Source organism: Salvelinus fontinalis, chromosome 7, assembly GCF_029448725.1.
Source record: "Salvelinus fontinalis isolate EN_2023a chromosome 7, ASM2944872v1, whole genome shotgun sequence".
Taxonomy (NCBI): domain Eukaryota; kingdom Metazoa; phylum Chordata; class Actinopteri; order Salmoniformes; family Salmonidae; genus Salvelinus; species Salvelinus fontinalis.
The window spans coordinates 53,340,081-53,363,428 of NC_074671.1; the positions used below are offsets into that span (position 1 = coordinate 53,340,081).

The window sequence follows — 23,348 nt, forward strand, 5'->3', positions numbered from 1 at the left end:
CAGTAAGGGTTATACTGTTAGTGCTGTCTTATTTCCCTGAAGGAGAGAGATCCACTAAGGGTCATATTGTTAGTGCTGTCTTATTTTCCTGAAGGATAGAGATCCAGTAAGGGTTATACTGTTAATGCTGTCTTATTTTCCTGAAGGAGAGAGATCCAGTAAGGGTTATACTGTTAATGCTGTCTTATTTCCCTGAAGGAGAGAGATCCAGTAAGGGTTATACTGTTAATGCTGTCTTATTTTCCTGAAGGAGAGAGATCCAGTAAGGGTTATACTGTTAATGCTGTCTTATTTCCCTGAAGGAGAGAGATCCAGTAAGGGTTATACTGTTAATGCTGTCTTATTTTCCTGAAGGAGAGAGATCCAGTAAGGGTTATACTGTTAATGCTGTCTTATTTTCCTGAAGGAGAGAGATCCAGTAAGGGTTATACTGTTAATGCTGTCTTATTTTCCTGAAGGAGAGAGATCCAGTAAGGGTTATACTGTTAGTGCTGTCTTTATTTCTTGAAGGAGAGAAATCTAGTAAGCGACTAATCTTTTTTGTCAGCTTAAATAAAAGTGCCATAATTTACCTTCATTATTTCATTTGGTGAATAATTAAGTGATACTCTGCTTCTGCTTTGCCCTCCACAATGATGGCAATATTTCATGTTATGCTGATGAGCCCACAGAAAGAGTTGCATAATGCATTTCAAATGGCTAAATGATTACATCTTCAGATGAATGGAGTGAACTGTGAACAACGGCTTGTTTTCTAACTGCGATAAATGCATTAGAGTAAATGTGAGAAAGACCTCCCCGATTGCGGAATCACCCACAGAATCCCGACTAAATTGCCTGTGCCTGGTGGATGGGATGTGAAATAGATTTCAAACAGTTTAATTTATCACTATTATAATAAAGTGATGAAAGATCATCGGCAGGCCACCTGTTTAAGGAGTTCCTGTTTGTGTGCATGTGTGTGTGCGTATGTGTGTTTGCGCGTACATGCATCTTTGTGCATGCTTGTGTCCCTCTTACAGTGAGTCAGCCCTGTGGATTTCTGTCTTGTGTGTACTCTGACTGATATGGCCCCTGGGTAATAGGCATGGGTGTATAAGATATTAACAGCTGTGATTCTCAGGGGTCAGAGCCTGAGGTGACAGTGCACATGCTGGGGTTGAGACAGGCAGACAGACTCCCTCCTGCCACTTAGAGCGCCGTGAAGAAAGGAGTTCCTCTCTATTACCCAGAATGCATTGTTGTCTGCCAGTTGTCAGTCAGGGTTGGTGACAGGGCTGCAGTAAGGTGGGGCAACAGTCTCTCTCTCATAGTCTATGTCTGTCTCTGTCTCTCTCTTTCTCTATTTATTCAATCTCTCCCCCCCTCTCTCACTCACTCCCTCTCTCTCTCTCCCTTTCTATTTTTAATTGTCTCTACTCTTTACATACCTAGTCAGTATGGTTCTATGATTGACAGAGAGGCTGATAGGTAGATGGCAGGTTCTTGGCTTGCACTAGAAATGGCTTCAGCTAGGAAGTGGTTCAGAATGGATTACAAGACATGTTGTGGAAAAACAACATTTATTTTTTACGTTTCCAGAACACCTAAGTGCACTTTGTATTCTAAAATTACTGTACTCTCAATTACTTTCCCATTTAGAAACACTACACAGGGTTTTAACCTTTATGAGCAAAATAGAGTCTAGCAGTAATTGCAGTAACTTTTCTCTGCTTTTATATATAGGTTGATCTGAAAACCTTTATCAAACTATTGTGTGCACATCCAGATGCTGTCATACAGGCAAGTGTTTGATTCCATTTACTCACAGTTTTTTCCTCATTTAAAAAAAAGGAATCCTGTGCATTATGCTAATCAATTAATTAGACTATTTTATGGTTCTTTAAATACATTAATTTTCCTTCAATTTAATATCATTCACAATAGAAATGAGAACCTGATAGCAATATGTTTTTTAGTCCTTCATTTTGCATCAGCACTGTCAGCCATAGCAACACATTCATCAACAGAGAAAGGGGGAACTCACTTTGATATGGGAGAATTTCATTTGACCTTTTATGCAGTAAGTGGGTCTGAATGAGAACTGCTCATACATCAATAGATTCTCAACCTTCCAAAAGTGTTTATGGTTCGTACAGCAACAGTTCTGCAGAATACTGATCAGATGTTGGCTCTCCGCTTCTACCGTATCAACATGAATTTGGCTTGAATTGTGTGCAGTTTGGATGAATGAGGCCACATCTGTTCTTTCTTTGGCCACCTTGTTCATTGTTATGACTGCACAGTGGAGGTAGAAAGGCTGTTCACAATATCAGGTTTTACTTGTAACAAAAAAATATGCTTTTTAATTTAATTCTGCTGTCCTCCAGGAGTTGCTGAATCGCCTCTCTACTTCAGTTTGGTCCTCAATTCACACACCTTGGCTGGAGAGCGAGGTAGCGGCTGTGATCCCTTACCTTTGCACAGTATCGCTGTAGTCGTAAAATATAAATACTATTGTTATAATAGATAAGGCAACGTGCAACTTCTAAGTGCTTTTATTCTGCAGAGTATACAAATGTCTCGTATCTTCCCTGTGTTTCTTTCACTCTCTGTCCTATGACTCGTTATACTCTCTTTCGCTCTCTCTCTCTCATGATTCACCTCTCTTTATTTCTCTCACTCCCTCTTATCAAATATCCCTCATTCTTCTCTTCTCTCTCTCTCTCTCTCTCTCTCTCTCTCTCTCTCTCTCTCTCTCTCTCTCTCTCTCTCTCTCTCTCTCTCTCTCTCTCTCTCTCTCTCTCTCTCTCTCTCTCTCTCTCTCTCTCTCTCATTCTAACAACTCTCTTTCTTTCTCCTCCTTTCTTATCACCACTCACCTTGCTGTCTTGTCTTCTGTTTGCAGAGATGGAGTGAAGAGGAAAGAGACTAACGTTAAGGGCAGAAGCCAGCTGTGTGAGGTAAGGAACGACTCAGTGTTTTCTAATATCAAACCCTTTCTGCTGGTTTGGCCCCTCTGTCTCTCTGTCTAATCCCATCATTCATAACTGATATAAAGAACCAACATTGTATTTGACTCCCTATGCTGCCTGTACTGTACTAAAACATCTCAGTATTTGGCAGCATACAGTATAATATTGCAACAGAAGGCCCCAGAATATATATGAAAACACACAGTACAGCACTGTTGTCAATCTACCTGTAATAACCTAGCTGGCTAACACCTTGACTGTTACAATGTTTCAAAGCTGTTTTTCAATCTACCTGTAGCAGCCTATCTACTGTAGCTAACACCTTGTCAATCTAATTGTAGCAGCCTAGCCAGCTTACACCTTGTCAATCTACCTGTAACATCCTAGCTAGCTAACACCTTGTCAATCTAACTGTAGCAGCCTACAGTAGCTAGCTAACACCTTGTCAATTTATCTGTAGCAGCCTACAGTAGCCAACTAGCACCTTATCAATCTAATTGTAGCATTCTAGCTAGCTAACACCTTGTCAATCTACCTGTACCAGCCTACAGTAGCTAGCTAACACCTTGTCAATCTACCTGTATCAGTCTAGCTAGCTAACACCTTGTCAATCTACCTGTAGCAGCCTACAGTAGCTAGCTAACACCTTGTCAATCTACCTGTAGCAGCCTAGCTAGCTAACACCTTGTCAATCTAACTGTAGCATCCTAGCTAGCTAACACATTGCCCTATAGTGTTACAGTATGGTTGATATGTAATGTGATTGGGAGGAAAAACTATATAAAATCCTATGCTAAGCTACGAGACCTTCAGCTTTTGTTTTAGTGAATCAGTGCTTGCATCCCAAATGGCACCCTATTCCCTATATAGTGCACTACTTTTGACGAGGCCCCATAGGGCTGTGGTCAAAAGTAGTGCACTATATAGGAAATAGGGTTCCATTTGGAACAAAGATAGTGTGTTGCAGGTAGAAAGGTCATCCATGTTCCATGCTGTAGAGTAAAGCTGAGAGGTATGTTGCAGCCTCCATCATTAGCACTGGCTAACAACAGGGCAAGAGGCGCCTGCCTACCTACCTACTGTTCCAGCCCACTCACATAATTACAGCTGAACACCTTGGCGATACAAGGAGTGAATCATTCTGTCAATCTGCATACGATTGACATTGACTATTGTATGTCAATGAGGTTAGGGATAATTCCACCACCTCCACTGCTACCACTGCTACACGCTACTGATGTACAGCTAACTGCTATACTACTTCAGTACTAATACGACTAACACTACTTATTATGATAATAATATGGGTAGAAATGATCAGTATTAGTGGTAATCATTCTACTTACACTGAACTATAGTGTTTTATTGAAGACACCGAGCAAATCAGAAATGTACACAGCTTCAGCAACCGTTACTAGAGATCAATTTCTAATAGAGGAAGATGTATAAAGGCCTACGTCTTTTTGTGAGACCGTGTTCAACTCGTCGCTTCACCCTGTGTTCTGTGAAAAGTGGGAGGCTGGGTTAGTCAAACCCGTCTCTGCTTTCGTAGACGCTCATCTTGTCTTGACACAGTCTAATTACCAAAGGCAAACAGCACAGAGAACTTTCAAGAGCTGCCTGCCGCGTTACGTGAATGCAGATATGATTGTGAGGCAACAGCAGAAGAATTCCTAGATACAGTGTGGTGAAGGCCGGTCATGAGTGAAAGCCAGGAGTGCAGTGATCCCAGAATGGGACATAAAAAAGGTCTGAAATCCAGTCAGTGATGCATAGCCTACGTCTGGGAGAGAGAAACCACCACGGCTAGTCCTAGCGGAAGTCATATCGAGTTCAACATGAAGATGTCAGACATTTAAAATAAAATCAATTTATCCAAGGCTTTCATTTATGATGTTGCTCAGAGCAAGACCCTTGTAAATATTCACACCCCTGCGCTAGGCTAATTGTCTGAACAGCCAGAGGATCGGTGCGGGTTTTTCCAAAAGGAAGGGAAACTGTACAAAGACAGTGTTAGGCTACTTATGAATAATGCACACGTCATTAGAGCAGGTTTTAGTACCTAGTACCTACCTGGTCTGACACAGATTCTAACACAGTCTATATTGTGAATAATGTGCGTGTGCGAGCTAAGAAAATGTGCCAGATAAATCCAATCTGTTCTGATTTGTTTGTGCGGTATAAATTAGATTCTCATTGGGTAGAACTAGAATGCAAAAACAAGCATTTCACTAATCTAGCTAAGCAGTGCCTTGAAGTTGCAGATTTTGCAACCTGACTAGAGTCTGATGATAACAGCACAGAACAGTGTGCTTCAGGACTCAGTGTGTAGCAATGCACTTAGCATAATTAAATCAAACATAAACTAATATTGACGTAAGCATCCTCTGAAATATCCAAATAGCATATTTCCTTGTCATTTCGCATGCAAATCATCCCAAATATGTTGAGTTTACACTACTGTATATATGTTAATTCCACTGAAGCAGTAAAGCACCGTATAGTGCTATGCTAATTGAGTGGTCTTTGGTGGGGATCTGACTCAATTCCTATAGACTCCATAATAATTTATCAATGACACCTCAGCAGGTGTTTCATCATGACTCCAGACCAATTTTTCCATCGTCCTCCCTGTGAATACATTATGCTTCCAGCCCATACATCTTCCTGGCCCGTCCTTGTGCGTGAACTGAGTAGAGCAGACTATTACTTTATTAATCCCAACTTGGGAAATTGTTTTATCACAGCATTCATCATCCATAACGTATAAGGACAGGACACAACCAAACAGAAAACATATCAAGACACATGAAAGCACCTGCTCCTTAGCATCCGCAGAAGAACAGCCGGATTCAAGTGCTGTTTTCCATCCCACTCTGGAGGAAAAAACTGCAAGAATACTGTTCACAATAGGAAGACATCATAAAACAGTTAATCAACTGGTTAAAAAGTCTTTGGGTAAAAATGACCGTCTAAACCTCTCTGTGGAACTTCTGGACAGGATGAACCTGCTACTGAAGCTGCTCCTGTGTTGCATGATCCATGATCATGTGTGTTTTTGCTTGCAGCTCTTTTATGTACATGTCCTGCATTGATTCCAGGCTGCAGCCAATTGTTGCACTGGATTCCCTGATTATTTTGTTAAGCTTGTTTATGTCCTCCTTGGATAAATGATCTTTCCAGCACACAATGGCATAGCTTACTTACTACATTCATCACGACACTGCTGTAGAACATGCAAAGCCTTTTGTCACAGACATTAAAATATCTAAGCTTCCTTATAAAGTACAGTCTGGATTGGGCATTTTTGTAGATGCTGTTGAAGTTCTCCGTCCATTTCAGTTTGTTGTCCACTATTACACCCAAGTGCTTGTAAAAGTCAACAACACCAATCTCTCACCATTAATAAAAATAGGATTAAAAACATATTTATTTGTCCTAAAATCTACCACTAGCTCCTTCGCCTTCAGTACATTAATTGGCTTCACACCATTTCACAAAGGACATATTTGTATCCATGTGATGAGCATCGGGGTGTGTCCAAAATGGCACCCTTTTCCCTATATAGTGCACTAAATTTGACCTGGTCAAAGGTAGTGCACTATATAGGGAATAGGGTGCCATTTTAGATGCACTCCATCCTACTCCACAAGGTGCATTATATCTGGAATAGATATGCAATCTGTGTTTTTGGCAATCAGTGTTTCCGATTGTATTTTTGTTTAATTATTATAATTTGTTCCTTTATTTAAGCAGGGTGTCACCATTGAGACCAGGGTCTCTTTCACAAGGGGGCCCTGCATATACACTATATATACAAAAGTATGTGGACACCCCTTCAAATGAGTGGATTTGGCCATTTCAGCCACACCCGTTGCTGACAGGTGTATAAAATTGATTACACAGCCATGCAATCTCCATAGACAAACATTGGCATTCGAATGGCCTTACTGAAGAGCACCGTGACTTTCAAAGTGGCGTCATAGGACGCCACCTTTCCAACAAGTCAGTTCATCAAATTTCTGCCCTGCTAGAGCTGCCCCAGTCAACTGCAAGTGCTGTTATTGTGAAGTGGAAACGTCTAGAAGCAACAACTGGTAGGCCAAACAAGCTCACAGAACAGGACCTCGGCGGTCCTTGTTTGCAACCCTCACTGCCAAGTTCCAGAGGCAGCTCAAGAAATCTTTGTTGGGAGCTTCATGAAGTGGGTTCCAATGGCCGAGCAGCCGCATACAAGACTAAGTGGTGTAAAGCTCACCGCCATTGGACTCTGGATCAGTGGAAGTACGTTCTCTGGAGTGTTGAATCACGCTTCACCATATAGCAGTCCGACGGACGAATCTGAATTTTGGCGGATGCCAGGAGAACACTACCTGCCCCAATGTAGAGTGCCAAGTGTTTAGTGGAGGAGGAATAATGGTCTGAGGCTGTTTTTCATGGTTCGGGCTAGGCCCCTTAGTTCCAGTGAAGGGAAATCTTAACGCTACCGCATACAATGACATTCTAGACAAATCTGTGCTTCCAAATTTGTGGGAACAGTTTCAGCATGACAATGCCCCCATCCACAAAGCGAGGTCCACACAGAAACACCAGAACATCTAATTGTAATGTTTTTTGTAGTTGGTTCCAGCAATGAGGTGCTAAAAGCAGACTTATCAAGTTCGCTCGACACCCGAGTAACCTCAAGAGTTAAGCAACCTTGTGAATGGGTTTGGTATCTCATGTTTATCTATTTTAACAGTGAAGTTAGGTAAGTTGGAAGCTAGTGTAGTAGAGCTTTGTAGAAATGGCATCATATTCCCTATAGTGCACTACTTATTGGGAATCGGGTAAAGTAGTGCACTCTTTAGGGGACATAGTGATGGTCTATGGTGTGTACACTCCATACAGTAAAGCAGTACAAGGCTTCCTGGGTGGTAAAGTAGCCAACTGCAGCCAATCTCCTGGGATTGTTGGTGACTGGATGCTGACCTAATGGAGTTGTTGAACCCTACTCTGAAATGAACAGCCACTCTCCCACAGGGACCTATGCATTTTTAATTAATTAGTCGATAGTCTCTAATCAATCAGACCTGAATTATAGAGGGAAATTAGAAGGATACACCCTAAATGCTGACCTCTGAGGAAAATCCATTCTGGTATGTATAGGGGTGTGGGGGAAGGAGAGAAAGGGATGCTGTTTCGACTACAGATGTATAGGAAAGCTGTTTCCCTAACATGTTAAGGATGCATCAGGAAGGAAATGCTAGATGACCGAAGCAAGTCTGACTCAACATATAGTGTTTGTATGTGACAATAAACATATTTTTATGTTTATCTTCTCTGAAAAATGAAGTCATGGAATGCTCTTAGTAAGGGTTGTTGTGGTGATTGTGGGTGATGCAGTCCAACCTGCCATCCACCCATTTCTCTAGTACCACATTCCTGATAAAGGTGCCCTTATAGTAGTGTCAGCACACAAGTAACCATCTGCTGCCTGCCACTCTATTGAAGTGCCAAAATGAACACACACACACACACACACACACACACACACACACACACACACACACACACACACACACACACACACACACACACACACACACACACACACACAAGCACAGACACCAACTAAAAATGACCAATTAAACTATTGAGTGGTACTGGGCGACATGATTCTATTTTCCAGTCTATATGTAGTTACTGTGGAGGGGAAACAACAGCTAAGAACACTTTTAATCTCCTCAGATCAATGGAGCATGGCTGTAATTGGGATAACACAACATACCAGGGTGGGAAACAGGCATTTGAGAAGATTACGCTGGTGTCAGATTAAATGACACAGTGCACAGATTTCATTAGCCGTGCATCAAACTCCTCTCTTCAATTCCAGGGGATATAAACACACAAACCTACTGCTCCTGAGATAGAGGGGCAGGAATGTGGGGATGTGATAGTCAAATCCGTTCCCCGGGTTTATAGGGGAAACAAAACAAAAAACAAATGATATTTTATTTGATATTGGATTAGATTCCTATAACCCTTTTCTAGGGGACTCAAAGTGCTGTGTACTGTAGATTACGCTGTATGCAATGGGAGAAATTCAAGCTACCACTTCAGATGTGAAGGCTAGATTATGGAATCACAGGGTTAAAGCCGGTCTCCACTGTAGCTTGAACCCTTGTTATTGTAACCCACAAAAGCAATTGTAAAGTTGAGTTGAGCTTCAGAGTCCCAAGGGCTAAAAAGGGTCAGCCGCAAAGAAAGGTTTGAAATCTTCAGCCTAGTCTGATTACACAGATCGAGGAAAATACATGTTTTCAGACACATAATGACATTTCACAAAACATGGTGTAGCATGAACAACTGTAAATTATCTTCACCAGGCTTCGCTAAGCTGAGAACATTGTGTAGAGATTGTTTTGTAGTGTAAAGTGCCTGTACTTGATAGTTCAAGCACCTTTATTTATTTAACTAGGCAAGTCAGTTAAGAACAAATTCTTATTTTCAATGACGGCCTAGGAACAGTGGGTTAACTGCCTGTTCAGGGGCAGAACGACAGATTTGTACCTTGTCAGCTCGGGGATTAGAACTTGCAACCTTTCGGTTACTAGTCCAACGCTCTAACCACTAGGCTACCCTGCCGCCCCAAGCACGTCCATCAGGTCGCTTCATACTGTATTGCCAAAGTGCTACATCTTTGGCAATACAGTATGCTGGACCTATTAAAGGGAAATCAATAAGCAAGTAAAAACAGGCTCGTTTTAACCTTTCAAGGACACACGTTCCGCTAGCGGCACACCCCCCCCACCCCCACTGAAAAGGCAGAGCCGCGAAATTCAAAAAAAAAATATTTTTTTAATATTTAACTTTCACACATTAAAGTCCAATACAGCTAATGAAAGACACAGATCTTGTGAATCCAGCCAACATGTCCGATTTTTAAAATGTTTTACAGGGAAGACACAATATGTAAAGATGTAAATCTATTAGCTAAAAACACATTAGCATAATCCACCATCTTTTATTTGTCCACCAACACCAGTAGCTATCACCAATTCGGCTAAACTAAGATATTTATAGCCCCTAACCAAGAAAAAAACTCATCAGATGACAGTCTGATAACATATTTATGGTATAGGATTGGTTTTGTTAGAAAAATGTGCATATTTCATGTAGATGGCATAGTTTACAATTGCACCCACCGTCACAAATGGACTAGAATAATTACAATGAGCAACGTGTTTACCTAACTACTAATCATCAAACATTTCGTAAAAATACACAGCATACACTAATCGAAAGACACAGATCCTGTGAATACAGACAATATTTCAGATTTTCTAAGTGTCTTACAGCGAAAACACAATAAATCGTTATATTAGCATAGCACATGTGCAAACATGATTCTAAACATTGATTCTAGCCAAAGAGAGCGATAACGTAAACATCGCCAAAATATATAATTTTTTTCACTAACCTTCTCAGAATTCTTCAGATGACACCCCTGTAACATCACATTACAACATACATATACAGTTTGTTCGAAAATGTGCATATTTAGCCACCAAAATCATGGTTAGACAATGGGAAAAGTAGCCCAGCTGGTGAGAAAATGTTCGTGCGCCATATTAGACAGTGATCTACTCGTATACATAAATACTCATAAACGTGACTAAAAAATATAGGGTGGACAGCGATTGATAGACAATTTAATTCTTAATACAATCGCGGAATTACATTTTTTAAATTATCCTTACTTTTCAATACAATTTGCGCCAAGCGAAGCTACGTCAAAAAAGATGGCGTCCTAAGCCACTAACATTTTTCGACAGAAACACGATTTATCATAATAAATTGTTCCTACTTTGAGCTGTTCTTCCATCAGTATCTTGGGCAAAGGATCCTTTCTTGGGTCTAATCGTCTTTTGGTGGAAAGCTGTCCTCTTGCCATGTGGAAATGCCAACTGCGTTCGGCATGAACTGGAAGCGTGCCCAGAGATTCACAGCGTCTCAGAAATAAATGTCCCAAAATCGCACTAAACGGATATAAATTGCTATAAAACGCTTTAAATTAACTACCTTATGATGTTTTTAACTCCTATAACGAGTAGAAACATGACCAGAGTAATATTACTCCCTACACTAATGCTTGGAACAAGTGCGGGTCGGTGGCCGCCGTGCGCATGACGCAGCAAGAAAAGAGTTCCTAGCTACAGGTTTTTTTTATTTATAGTGCCTGTGATTGCGCAATCGACCCCATTCAAATCGTCATCACGTAAAGGCATCCAGGGGAAGACGTAAGCAGTGTCCGTATACTCATAGGAATAACATTGGCCTTAAAACTGACTCCAGAACAGGGGCCAACATTTCTGAAATCTGACTCCATGTCAGGGAAATTGCTGTAGAATGAGTTCTGTTCCACTTAGAGACAAAATTTCAACTCCTATAGAAACTATAGACTGTTTTCTATCCAATAATAATAATAATATGCATATTGTACGATCAAGGATTTTGTAGGAAGCCGTTTCAAAAATTACACGATTACCATAAATAGTGACAACAGCACCCCCTAGCCTTAAGAAGTTTAAGATCCCATTTATAGGGTAACTTTGGTCTTGTCACGGCTGTTGAATGAAGTAGACCAAGGTGCAGTGTGGTGAGCGTACATATTCCTTTAATTTAGAAATGATGCCGACAAAACAATAAACAATACAAAACAAACCGTGAAGCTTAAGGCTATGTGCCACAAAAAAGTAAACTTCCCACAAAGACAGGTGGGAAAAAGGGCTACCTAAGTATGGTTCTCAATCAGAGACAACGATAGACAGCTGTCCCTGATTGAGAACCCTACCCGGCCAAAACATAGAAATACAAATAATAGAACATAGAATACCCACCCCAACTCACACCCTGACCAAACCAAAATAGAGACATAAAAAGGATCTCTAAGGTCAGGACGTGACAGGGCCATGCTTATTATTATTATTATTTCATTTTTTCCTCTTTTCCCTTTTCTGTTCACTTCCCTGTTTTATGTTCACATAGTCATTATAACCACAAACTCCTAGTATCCTTTGCGTACTAAACAAGTGAGCACCCCTTTCACTAGACCGACCTTTGATGAGGTGAACTTCAGTAGATGAACAGACAAACGCTGCCTCAGTTATAGTACAGCACATAAATTACTATTCTGTAGTACAATACATTTGTTTCAAGTCCAGGTCAGGAGCAAAAACACAATAGACCATTATTGTGATGCCCAGTGAAATGAACACAGGTTTCAAGATGGATTTTCGAAACCTCATTTATCATGTCCTTCCTTCCTGTTTGGTTGGTCCTCCCTATATGAGAGGGTAAAAGTGTGGCATACCTCTATTCCCGACTTCCACTCAGAACTAATTTTTGTCTGTATAGCATGAACTGCTGCTTCGTCTCGGGACAAAGACAACATTCATTTTAGCATTTGATTTTTTTACTTGACAGTATTACGCCCAGTAGTCAGAGAATAGTATATATTCTTAACAGTTTGACCAGTAGGAGCCTGCTGTTTCGAGGGGCTGTTAACTTTTAAAGTGCTTTTCAATGGTCTTCATGAGTTGATGTGAGCCGCAGTTAGTTTTTATCAGAACAGATTTTGAGTGGGAGTATAGTTGGAGTGCTGTATGGTGGCAGATCACTGCGTTTGGTGTGGGTTTATATTGAGGACTGTATGTTGGTGTGTACAGAATAGTATCTGTTGTAACAGTTAGGGTTGCAAAGTGTCGTAAACTTTCCGGTAAACTTACAGAATTTTTCCCGGATATTTTCCATGGGAAGTTAATCCCGGAATTTTGGGAATTTTTCTTAAATTCATCAAAAAAAGTTAGCTTATAACAGTGAACCTTTTTTGTGAGATACACATAAGGCAATTCTAGGTCTTGTGGAATACTTTGGTTAAACTATCCCCAATTCAGTGGAATTGCAACCCTCTGCCTTCACAGTGCATCCATCACAGTGCACTCTTCCATCACATGTACAGCTGATTCTCAAGATCTTGCACGCTAATGAGATGCTATTGAGCCCACACTACTACACAGTCAGAACCAAGGACTACATGCTTTCTGGTAAGTTTGATTACAATACTGGGTGGGGTGAATATATTTTATACGACATACATAATTATTTGTTAACTAGTAAATAGTAGCCTACAGCAAAGTGTGTTTAAATAATTTCTAACTTGTTAACAATTTCTGCTAGTTAGTTTTTGCTACCATGTGGGTTTTAGCTTGCTTGAGCCTGCTAACTGAGGAGTGTTAATTCACCGGTTTCCATACATGTTTCATTTTAAAACATTTATCTTACAAAGGAGTTGTTTAATCTAACTGCTTAACTATTTATCTGTACATGGAATTATATTTGTTTTTTAAAAATACTTTTCCCCAATAATCTTTACAGGAAAATGCCACGGGCACTATCTTATGTGTGGAGACATTTCACTGCAGCTAAGGTAGAAGGAAAAGCTGAGTACATTTGCAAATACTGTGCCAAATCATATGTGAAAATGCAACAAAGATGCAAAATCCTCTGGCCAAGTGCATAAAGTTCCCTCAGCGCTCACAACAAGCAACCTCTGACAAAAGTCCCTCTGCTTCTATTCGAGGTGAAAATTATGAATCAGACACCTTATCGATAGCAAAAGCTCATGGTCCTCCTGGAATCATAAGAAGAAGAAGAAGAAATGCTGATGAATGTCTTGCTTGAGCTATGTATGCAACCGGTTCACCTGTGATGCTCACATGCAATGTTTATTGGAAGAGATATCTGAATGTTCTTCGCCCAGCATACACCCCTAAAACCAGACATGCTTTACCTACTAATTTGCTGAATGCAGAGTTCAACAGAGTTCAAGTGAAGGTCAAGCAAATCATAGAGAAAGCAGACTGTATTGCAATCATCTCTGATGGGTGGTCGAATGTTCGTGGGCAAGGAATAATTAACTACATAATTTCCACCCCCCAACCAGTATTCTACAAGAGCACAGACACAAGGGACAACAGACACACCGGTATCTACATTGCAGATGAGCTGAAGGCAGTCATCAATGACCTTGGACCACAGAAGGTATTTCCACTGGTGACAGACAATGCTGTGAACATGAAGGCTGCTTGGTCTAAAGTGAAGGAGTCCTACCCTCACATCACACCCATTGGCTGTGCTGCTAATGCATTGAATCTGCTCCTCACGGACACCATAGTACGGAAAACAATGGATACACTCTACAAGAGAGTCAAGGAAATGGTTAGGTGTGTGAAGGGTCAACAAGTTATAGCAGCAATCTACCTCACCAAGCAAAGTGAGAAGAATAAGAGCACCACATTGAAGCTGCTCAGCCACACCCGTTGGGTTGGTGTTGTCATGATGTTTGACAGTCTCCTGGAGGGGAAAGAGTCTCTCCAAGAAATGGCCTTATCACGGTCTGCCAATATGGACAGCCCCATCAAGAGGATCCTCCTGGATGATGTATTTTGGGAGAGAGTGGTAAGCAGCCATAAACTCTTGAAACCTATAACAGTAGCCATTGCACGGATTGAGGGAGACAATGCCATCCTGTCTGATGTTCAGACTCTGCTTGCAGATGTAAGAGAATAAATCTGTACTGCCCTGCCCACTTCACTGTTGCTCCAAGCAGAGGAAACTGCAGTTCTGAAATACATCAAAAAGCGTGAAGACTTCTGCCTGAAGCGCGTACACGCCGCAGCGTACATGTTCGGCCCAAAGTATGCTGGCAAGAGCATCCTGTCTGGTGCAGAGATCAACAAGGCCTATGGTGTCATCACTACCGTGTCTCACCATCGTTGCCTGGATGAGGGCAAGGTTCTTGGCAGTCTGGCGAAGTATGTCAGTCGTGCCAACATATCTCATCAGCCACCTGGTGGAAGGGACTTTGTGGATCTGGGGCTCTTTCCCCTATTGCCTCCATCATCCTCCAAATCCCACCAACATCAGCCGCAACCGGTCGCAACTGGTCCAACTGGTCCTTGTTTGGGAACACACACACAAAAGCACGCATCAGGCTGACCAATACAAGGGTTGAACAATTGGTGTCCATCCGGGCAAATTTGAGGCTTTTTGAGCCTGAACACGAGCCATTCTCAACAAGGTTGGAAAGTGACAGTGAAAATGAGGCCTCAGAGTCTGATGTTCAAGAGTTGGACATCGAGGAGGTCCAGGGAGAAGACATGGAAGCCTGAGAGGAAGAGAACCAAAGCTTTAGTTTCTAGACTATCATTTTACAGATGTATGTTGAAAACGTTTTTGGGAGATGCGATGGATCATTGGGGATCATTCAATATTCCCTTTCTTTTGTTGTTCAGTGAAATCATCCCATGTGAAGAGTCAACTCATTTAATTAAAGTTCAATTCGTAACTAAATCATTTTTTTACATTTCTATTGGAAGGATTTAATCATTTGCAATTATGTCTACTTATGATAAGGTAAAATATTGATGTGTCTGTCTCCATATGATATAGTAAATATATCCAATGCAAAAAACATCTACATTTAAATTGTATTAATATTAATTTGCATATATTTCCGTTAATTCCCATATATTCCCGTTAATTCCCATATATTCCTGTTAATTCCCATGGAAAGTTTCCACCTCTGAATATTCCCCAAAATGTGCAATCCTAGTAACAGTATTGATAACTACAAAGAAACCTTGGTTTGGTACAATAATGTGATACAAGTGTGGGCTGTGCCATTGTGTGCATTTGTATATGCTTGTTTGCGAGTGTGAGTTTTTGCGTGTGTCGAGCAGAGAGAGGAGTTCTACACCTGTTCAAAGTCTCAGCAAGGTCTAAGTTCCCCAGGGGCCCCTGGAGACAGAGGTGAACCATCATTCCTGGTCCACCCACCATAGCAGAATAGCTATAGCAGAATGCAAAACTCAAGGCTCTTCTTTCCCATGAGACATCCTTTGCTCTCACCTATCATCACAGGGGTCAGATTCAACATGACCTCCAGACATCCACAAGACAAGAGGGCTATTGTTTTCACTTCCTGGCTCTGCACTGACTTGGCTAACCTAGGATCACAACACCGCCTGGCCCCACTCCAACCCCCCCAGGCATCATGTGTGTCTGTGACAGGGACACTGGAGGACGGTGCATCCGCTTTACACGCCCACAGCTGACCTTTCACCCCCTTCTGTCATAACTTTTTTATTTTTTTATTTTTTTATTTAACCTTTTTTTAACCAGGTAGGCAAATTGAGAACACGTTCTCATTTACAATTGCGACCTGGCCAAGATAAAGCAAAGCAGTTCGACACATACAACAACACATAGTTACACATGGAGTAAAAACAAACATATAGTCAATAATACAGTGAAAAAAAATAAGTCTATATACAATGTGAGCAAGTGAGGTGAGATAAGGGAGGTGAAGGCAAACAGATATATGTATAAATAAATAAAAATATAAAAAGGCCATGGAGGCGAAGTGAGTACAACACAGCAAGTAAAATAAAAACTTTAAAAAAACACTGGAATGGTTGGTTTGCATTGGAAGAAAGTGCAAAGTAGAGACAGAAATAATGGGGTGCAAAGGAGCAAAATAAATTAATAAATAAATACAGTAGGTAAAGAGGTAGTTGTTTGGGCTAAATTGTAGATGGGTTATGTACAGGTGCAGTAATCTATGAGCTGCTCTGACAGCTGGTGCTTAAAGCTAGTGAGGGAGATAGGTGATTCCAGTTTCAGAGATTTTTGTAGTTCGTTCCAGTCATTGGCAGCAGAGAACTGGAAGGAGAGGCGTCCAAAGGAAGAATTGGTTTTGGGGGTGACTAGAGAGATATACCTGCTGGAGCGCGTGCTACAGGTAGGTGCTGCTATGGTGACCAGCGAGCTGAGATAAGGGGGGACTTTACCTAGCAGGGTCTTGTAGATGACCTGGAACCAGTGGGTTTGGCGACGAGTATGAAGCGAGGGCCAGCCAACGAGAGTGTACAGGTCGCAGTGGTGGGTAGTATATGGGGCTTTGGTGACAAAACGGATGGCACTGTGATAGACTGCATCCAATTTATTGATTAGGGTTTTGGAGGCTATTTTGTAAATGACATCACCGAAGTCGAGGATTGGTAGGATGGTCAGTTTTACAAGGGTATGTTTGGCAGCATGAGTAAAGGATGCTTTGTTGCGGAATAGGAAGCCAATTCTAGATTTGACTTTGGATTGGAGATGTTTGATGTGGGTTTGGAAGGAGAGTTTACAGTCTAACCAGACACCTAGGTATTTGTAGTTGTCCACATATTCTAAGTCAGAGCCGTCCAAAGTAGTGATGTTGGACAGGCGGGCAGGAGCAGGCAGCGATCGGTTGAAGAGCATGCATTTGGTTTTACTTGTATTTAAGAGCAGTTGGAGGCCACGGAAGGAGAGTTGTATGGCATTGAAGCTCGCCTGGAGGGTTGTTAACTCAGTGTCAAAAGAAGGGCCAGAAGTATACAGAATAGTGTCGTCTGCGTAGAGGTGGATCAGAGAATCACCAGCAGCAAGAGCGACATCATTGATGTAAACAGAGAAGAGAGTCGGTCCAAGAATTGAACCCTGTGGCACCCCCATAGAGACTGCCAGAGGCCCGGACAACAGACCCTCCGATTTGACACACTGAACTCTATCAGAGAAGTAGTTGGTGAACCAGGCGAGGCAATCATTAGAGAAACCAAGGCTGTCGAGTCTGCCAATGAGGATGTGGTGATTGACAGAGTCAAAAGCCTTGGCCAGGTCAATGAATACGGCTGCACAGTATTGTTTCCTATCGATGGCGGTTACGATATCGTTTATGACCTTGAGCGTGGCTGAGGTGCACCCATGACCAGCTCTGAAACCAGATTGCATAGCGGAGAAGGTGTGGTGTGATTCGAAATGGTCGGTAATCTGTTTGTTGACTTGGCTTTCGAAGACCTTAGAAAGGCAGGGTAGGATAGATATAGGTCTGTAGCAGTTAGGGTCAAGGGTGTCCCCCCCTTTGAAGAGGGGGATAACCGCAGCTGCTTTCCAATCTTTGGGGATCTCAGACGACACGAAAGAGAGGTTGAAGAGGCTAGTAATAGGGGTGGCAACAATTTCAGCAGATAGTTTTAGAAAGAAAGGGTCCAGATTATCTAGCCCGGCTGATTTGTAAGGGTCCAGATTTTGCAGCTCATTAAGAACATCAGCTGACTGGATTTGGGAGAAAGAGAAATGGGGAAGGCTTGGGCGAGTAGCAGAGGGGAGGGCAGTGCTGTTGTCCGGGGTAGGGGTAGCCAGGTGAAAAGCATGGCCAGCCGTAGAAAAATGCTTATTGAAATTCTCAATTATAGTGGATTTGTCGGTGGTGACAGTGTTTCCTATCTTCAGAGCGGTTGGAAGCTGGGAGGAGGTGTTCTTATGCTCCATGGACTTTACGGTGTCCCAGAACTTTTTTGAATTTGTGTTGCAGGAAGCAAATTTCTGCTTGAAAAAGCTAGCCTTGGCTGTTCTAACTGCCTGTGTATATTGGTTTCTGGCTTCCCTGAAAAGTTGCATATCACGGGGGCTGTTCGATGCTAATGCAGAACGCCATAGGATGTTTTTCTGTTGGTTAAGGGTAGTCAGGTCAGGAGAGAACCAAGGGCTATATCTGTTCCTGGTTCTAAATTTCTTGAATGGGGCATGCTTATTCAAGATGGTGAGGAAGGCATTTTAAAAAAATGACCAGGCATCCTCTACTGACGTGATGAGATCAATATCCTTCCAGGATACCCCGGCCAGGTCGATTAGGAAGGCCTGCTCGCTGAAGTGTTTCAGGGAGCGTTTGACAGTGATGAGTGGAGGTCGTTTGACCGCTGACCCATTACGGATGCAGGCAATGAGGCAGTGATCGCTGAGATCTTGGTTGAAAACAGCAGAGGTGTATTTGGAGGGCAAGTTTGTTAGGATGATATCTATGAGGGTACCCGTGTTTACGGAATTGGGGTGGTACCTGGTAGGTTCATTGATAATTTGTGTGAGATTGAGGGCATCAAGCTTAGATTGTAGGGTGGCTGGGGTGTTGAGCATGTTCAAATTTAGGTCGCCTAGCAGCACGAGCTCTGAAGATAGATGGGGGGCAATCAGTTCACATATAGTGTCCAGAGCACAGCTGGGGGCAGAGGGTGGTCTATAGCAGGCGGCAACGGTGAGAGACTTGTTTTTAGAGAGGTGGATTTTTAAAAGTAGAAGTTCAAATTGTTTGGGAACAGACCTGGATAGTATAACAGAACTCTGCAGGCAGTCTTTGCAGTAGATTGCAACACCGCCCCCTTTGGCCGTTCTATCTTGTCTGAAAATATTGTAATTGGGGATAAAAATGTCTGAATTTTTGGTGGTCTTTCTAAGCCAGGATTCAGACACGGCTAAAACATCCGGGGTTGGTAGAGTGTGCTAAAGCAGTGAACAAAACAAACTTAGGGAGGAGGCTTCTAATGTTAACATGCATGAAGCCAAGGCTATTACGGTTACAGAAGTCATCAAAAGAGAGCGCCTGGGGAATAGGAGTGGAGCCAGGTACTGCAGGGCCTGGATTCACCTCTACATCACCAGAGGAACAGAGGAGAAGTAGGATAATGGTACGGCTAAAAGCTATGAGAATTGGTCGCCTAGAGCTACTAGAGCAGAGAGTAAAAGGAAGTTTCTGGGGGCGATAAAATAGTTTAAAGGAATAATGTACAGACAAAGGTATGGTAGGATGTGAATACAGTGGAGGTAAACCTAGGTATTGAGTGATGATGAGAGAGATCTTGTCTCTAGAAACATCATTGAAACCAGGTGATGTCATCGCATATGTGGGTGGTGGAACTGAGAGGTTGGATATGGTATAGAGAGCAGGGCTAGAATCTCTACAGTGAAATAAGCCAATAAACACTAACCAGAACAGCAATGGACAAGGCATATTTACATTAAGGAGAGGCATGCTTAATCGAGTGATCAATAAGGGTCCAGTGAGTAGAGGTTGGTTGGGGTCGTGGCGATCCAGACAGCTGGCCGGGTATATGGCTATCGGTAGCAGCATAGGATGGAGGTCTGTTTGTAGATACCTCGTGCGTTTCCGTCGGTAGGTTCCGTGTAGTGGGGTTTTGTTCAGATAGCAGCCGATAAGACAGCTAGCGATTAGCGGGCCTCAGATGAGCGTTCAGGTAACGTCGGGACGGAGGTGCCGGTTGGATAAATCCCTCGGGCAGATAACGTCGGCAGTCAGTCGTGAAGGCCCGGTGGGGTTCCGTATCTGCAGCAGCAACAAAAGAAACGAGTCCGGATGGTGATGGAACTCCTCAGCTGGCTAGCTCCAGCATGATTTGAGTTTGCTCCGGGGTCGACGTAAGCCAATAGTCACACGGTATGCAGCTAGCTAGCTGTGAAATCAAGGTGCAAGTGTCCAGAGCCTGCGGTTGGAATCCGGGGAAACTGAGAGAAAAAAAGTCCCGGAATGCTCCGGTCCGAGTCGCGTTGCACAAAAGTGCCGGTAGATTATCGAGCTAAAGGAATAGCTGATGACCGCAAAACGTGGGCAGCTGAAACACCAACGCTAGCCAGCAAACCGGCTAATTTCGGGGCAGCTACAGATTAGCTTCTGGCTAGCTATCGGAGTAGCTTCTGGTTAGCTTTCAGGCTAGCTTCTGAATTAGCCCCTGGCTATCTTCCACGATGGATTTTCAGATTGAGGTAAATAATACTTATTGTAATTGGTGAAGCGGGTTGCAGGAAAGCTTTTGCAGGAAAGCTTTTGTAGTTGAGTTCTTGGATAATAAAATAAATTAAAGATATGTGAAGAAAAGGTGTAAATATATATATATACAGGACACGACAATACGGAAAAGACGTCTGAACTGCTAAGCCACCTTGAATGACACTCTGGCATGACCATCTGGACACTTGACCACACGATCGCTTGACCATCTGGTAATATGGCTGTATTTCACAGACTTTTACATGATGAATTCACGCTTGACACTCTGGCACGACTGCCTTAATACCGTTTGACCACTTCACCAATCAACCTTCTGAACGTCTTTCAGGATATGCTACATGATGTTTTCAAGGCTGCTGTGCTGGTCATTAGTCCTGCTGACCTCCCAGCATGTTAATTTATGACATCATGTCCTGGCCAGTGGTGAAGGGCATTATGAGAGGGATTACACCTGTCGTGTCTTTGACTATGCCAGATTAATTGCTATGACATGCTATTCTATAAAATAATTTCTCCGTAATTAATATTACCTGATTGAACTAATCATGTAAATGTTAATTAACTAGAGAGCGACACCATGAAATAATATTTATAGAGCTGTTATCTTCCGAATAAACTCTTAAAGATTTAGTAATATCTTACATCCATAGCAGTCACATTAATCGTCATTTTATTCAGTCTCATCTGAAAGTGGTAAATCCTTTGTTATCTGCAAGAATCCTGGCTAACAAGTTGAATCAGCAATACAAAATTGGGTTTAATTATTTATTTACTAAATACCTAACTAATCACACATACACAATGAAATCATAACTTGATCACAAATTACGTCATACAGAAAAACGTCCCTAGCGGGCGGAATAGATATGACAGCTTGTTACACAAAGAAAAGGGGCGGATTTTAGTGAAAGAGCGGGAGACTGGAACAGAGGCGAAGCTGTGCTATCGTAAATACAGTATCTTATGCATTCTAAATTACCGCCCATTTGAAGAAGGAAAATGCAATAAATATTTACTCTGAGCTGCGCTTCAGTAGGTTGGTGGTAGATGGACCGTGTCGCCAACCCGAGTCCTCTGTCCTTTGAAGAATGTCTCTGGTGCCTTACTGGATACGTTGGAGTAACGTTGTGTGTAGTAGACGGGATGCTCGCACTGTCCTTCCTAACCTGCGTTTGTAGCAGCTGTTGCTAACTCAACGGCTAGGAGATATCACTTCTGTAGTGAATACGAGTTCAAAGTTCATACCATTCACAATCAAAGTCCATGCTGCTGTTGGCTTAGTTCTGTAGTAATTATCTGAACCATTCTGACATCGGATCGTCATCCTAGCGTCCCGGAACAGAAAGTTATATTTTTGTCAATGCTTTATATAGTGGAGGGAGAGGGGTGTGTCTGAAAAGTCTATTACCCATGTCTCTTCACAGGGACGGGCCCCTGGTTGAGCAGAAGCCCAAACTTATGAGAACACAAATCTCTAATTTGGAAGCTAAAATTAAATTTAATCTCTTCACAAATAATTTCATATTCAAACATTTGAATTAAACAACAATTCCATGTGAATCCGATACCTCTGAGGTTTAGACTTTCCACAGTAGACTTTATGTCATTCTATCATTGATGAGAATGTGTCAGAGGGCAACCGAACTGACATAATAGACCTTAAGTACCACCGCATATGTTCAGTTGGTCGGATTACCAGAATATAGTTCATTCCCCCCCACTTTCTGATGTCTCCAGAATCTCTATGTTAACCAAGGGATTTTCTTATGTCACATCACTAGGGAAGAGAAAAAGGGGGAAAGAGGTATTTATGACTGTTATAAACCTACCCCCACTGCCAACGTCATGACACACCCAACACCCTGGCACTGCTCCTTTTCTGTTTCACATTAAAAATAAAGTAGAGTGTTTGGGGGGGGGTGGGCTTAGGTGTGTGTGTCTATGCGATTATCAGTGTGTGTGCTGCTAGAGAGCGAGGATCGTCTTTCAGAGACACATGAAAATGCGCAGTGCGGAGGGACTCCTGCCTTGAAGGCAACGGTAATTGAAGTTGAAATGAAAAAGGACTCCAGAGTCAACTCTGCCAAGAGAGGAGAAGAGGAGATGAGAGGAGAGGAGGGATGAGGACATGAGAGGAATGGAGAGGAGAGAAGAGGAGAGGAGAGGGGACGAAGGGAGTCCGAATCTTTAGGGGAAAATCAGAGGTGCCCCACACAGTTGAAGTCGGAAGTCTACATCCACTTAGGTTGGAGACATTAAAACTCGTTTTTCAACCACTCCACAAATTTCTTGTTAACAAACTATAGTTTTGGCAAGTCGGTTAGGACATCTACTTTGTGCATGACACAAGTCATTTTACCAACAATTGTTTACATACAGATTATTTCATTTATAATTTACTGTATCACAATTCCAGTGGGTCAGACGTTTACATACACTAAGTTGACTGTGTCTATAAACAGCTTGGAAAATTCCAGAAAATTATGTCATCACTTTAGAAGCTTCTGATAGGCTAATTGACATAATTTGAGTCAATTGGAGGTGCACCTGTAACGGCTTTCTTCTTCCTCCTCTGATGAGGAGTAGTAGGAAGGATCGGAAGACCAAAATGCAGCGTGGTACGTATCCATAATGACTTTTAATGAGAAGGAATACGACAAAATACGAACTAACAAAGTGAAACA

General features: G+C 42.1%; 1 protein-coding gene across 1 annotated transcript in view; it reads left to right on the forward strand.

Moving 5' to 3' along the window:
* LOC129859676 (beta-1,3-galactosyltransferase 1-like) overlaps positions 1 to 23,348 on the forward strand; it is a 138,221-nt gene that overhangs the window by 64,814 nt on the left and 50,059 nt on the right. Inside the window, exon 2 of the mRNA XM_055929738.1 lies at positions 2,888 to 2,942. The gene's annotated coding sequence lies outside the window, so the exon portion shown is untranslated. The remainder of the gene's footprint in view (positions 1 to 2,887; positions 2,943 to 23,348) is intronic.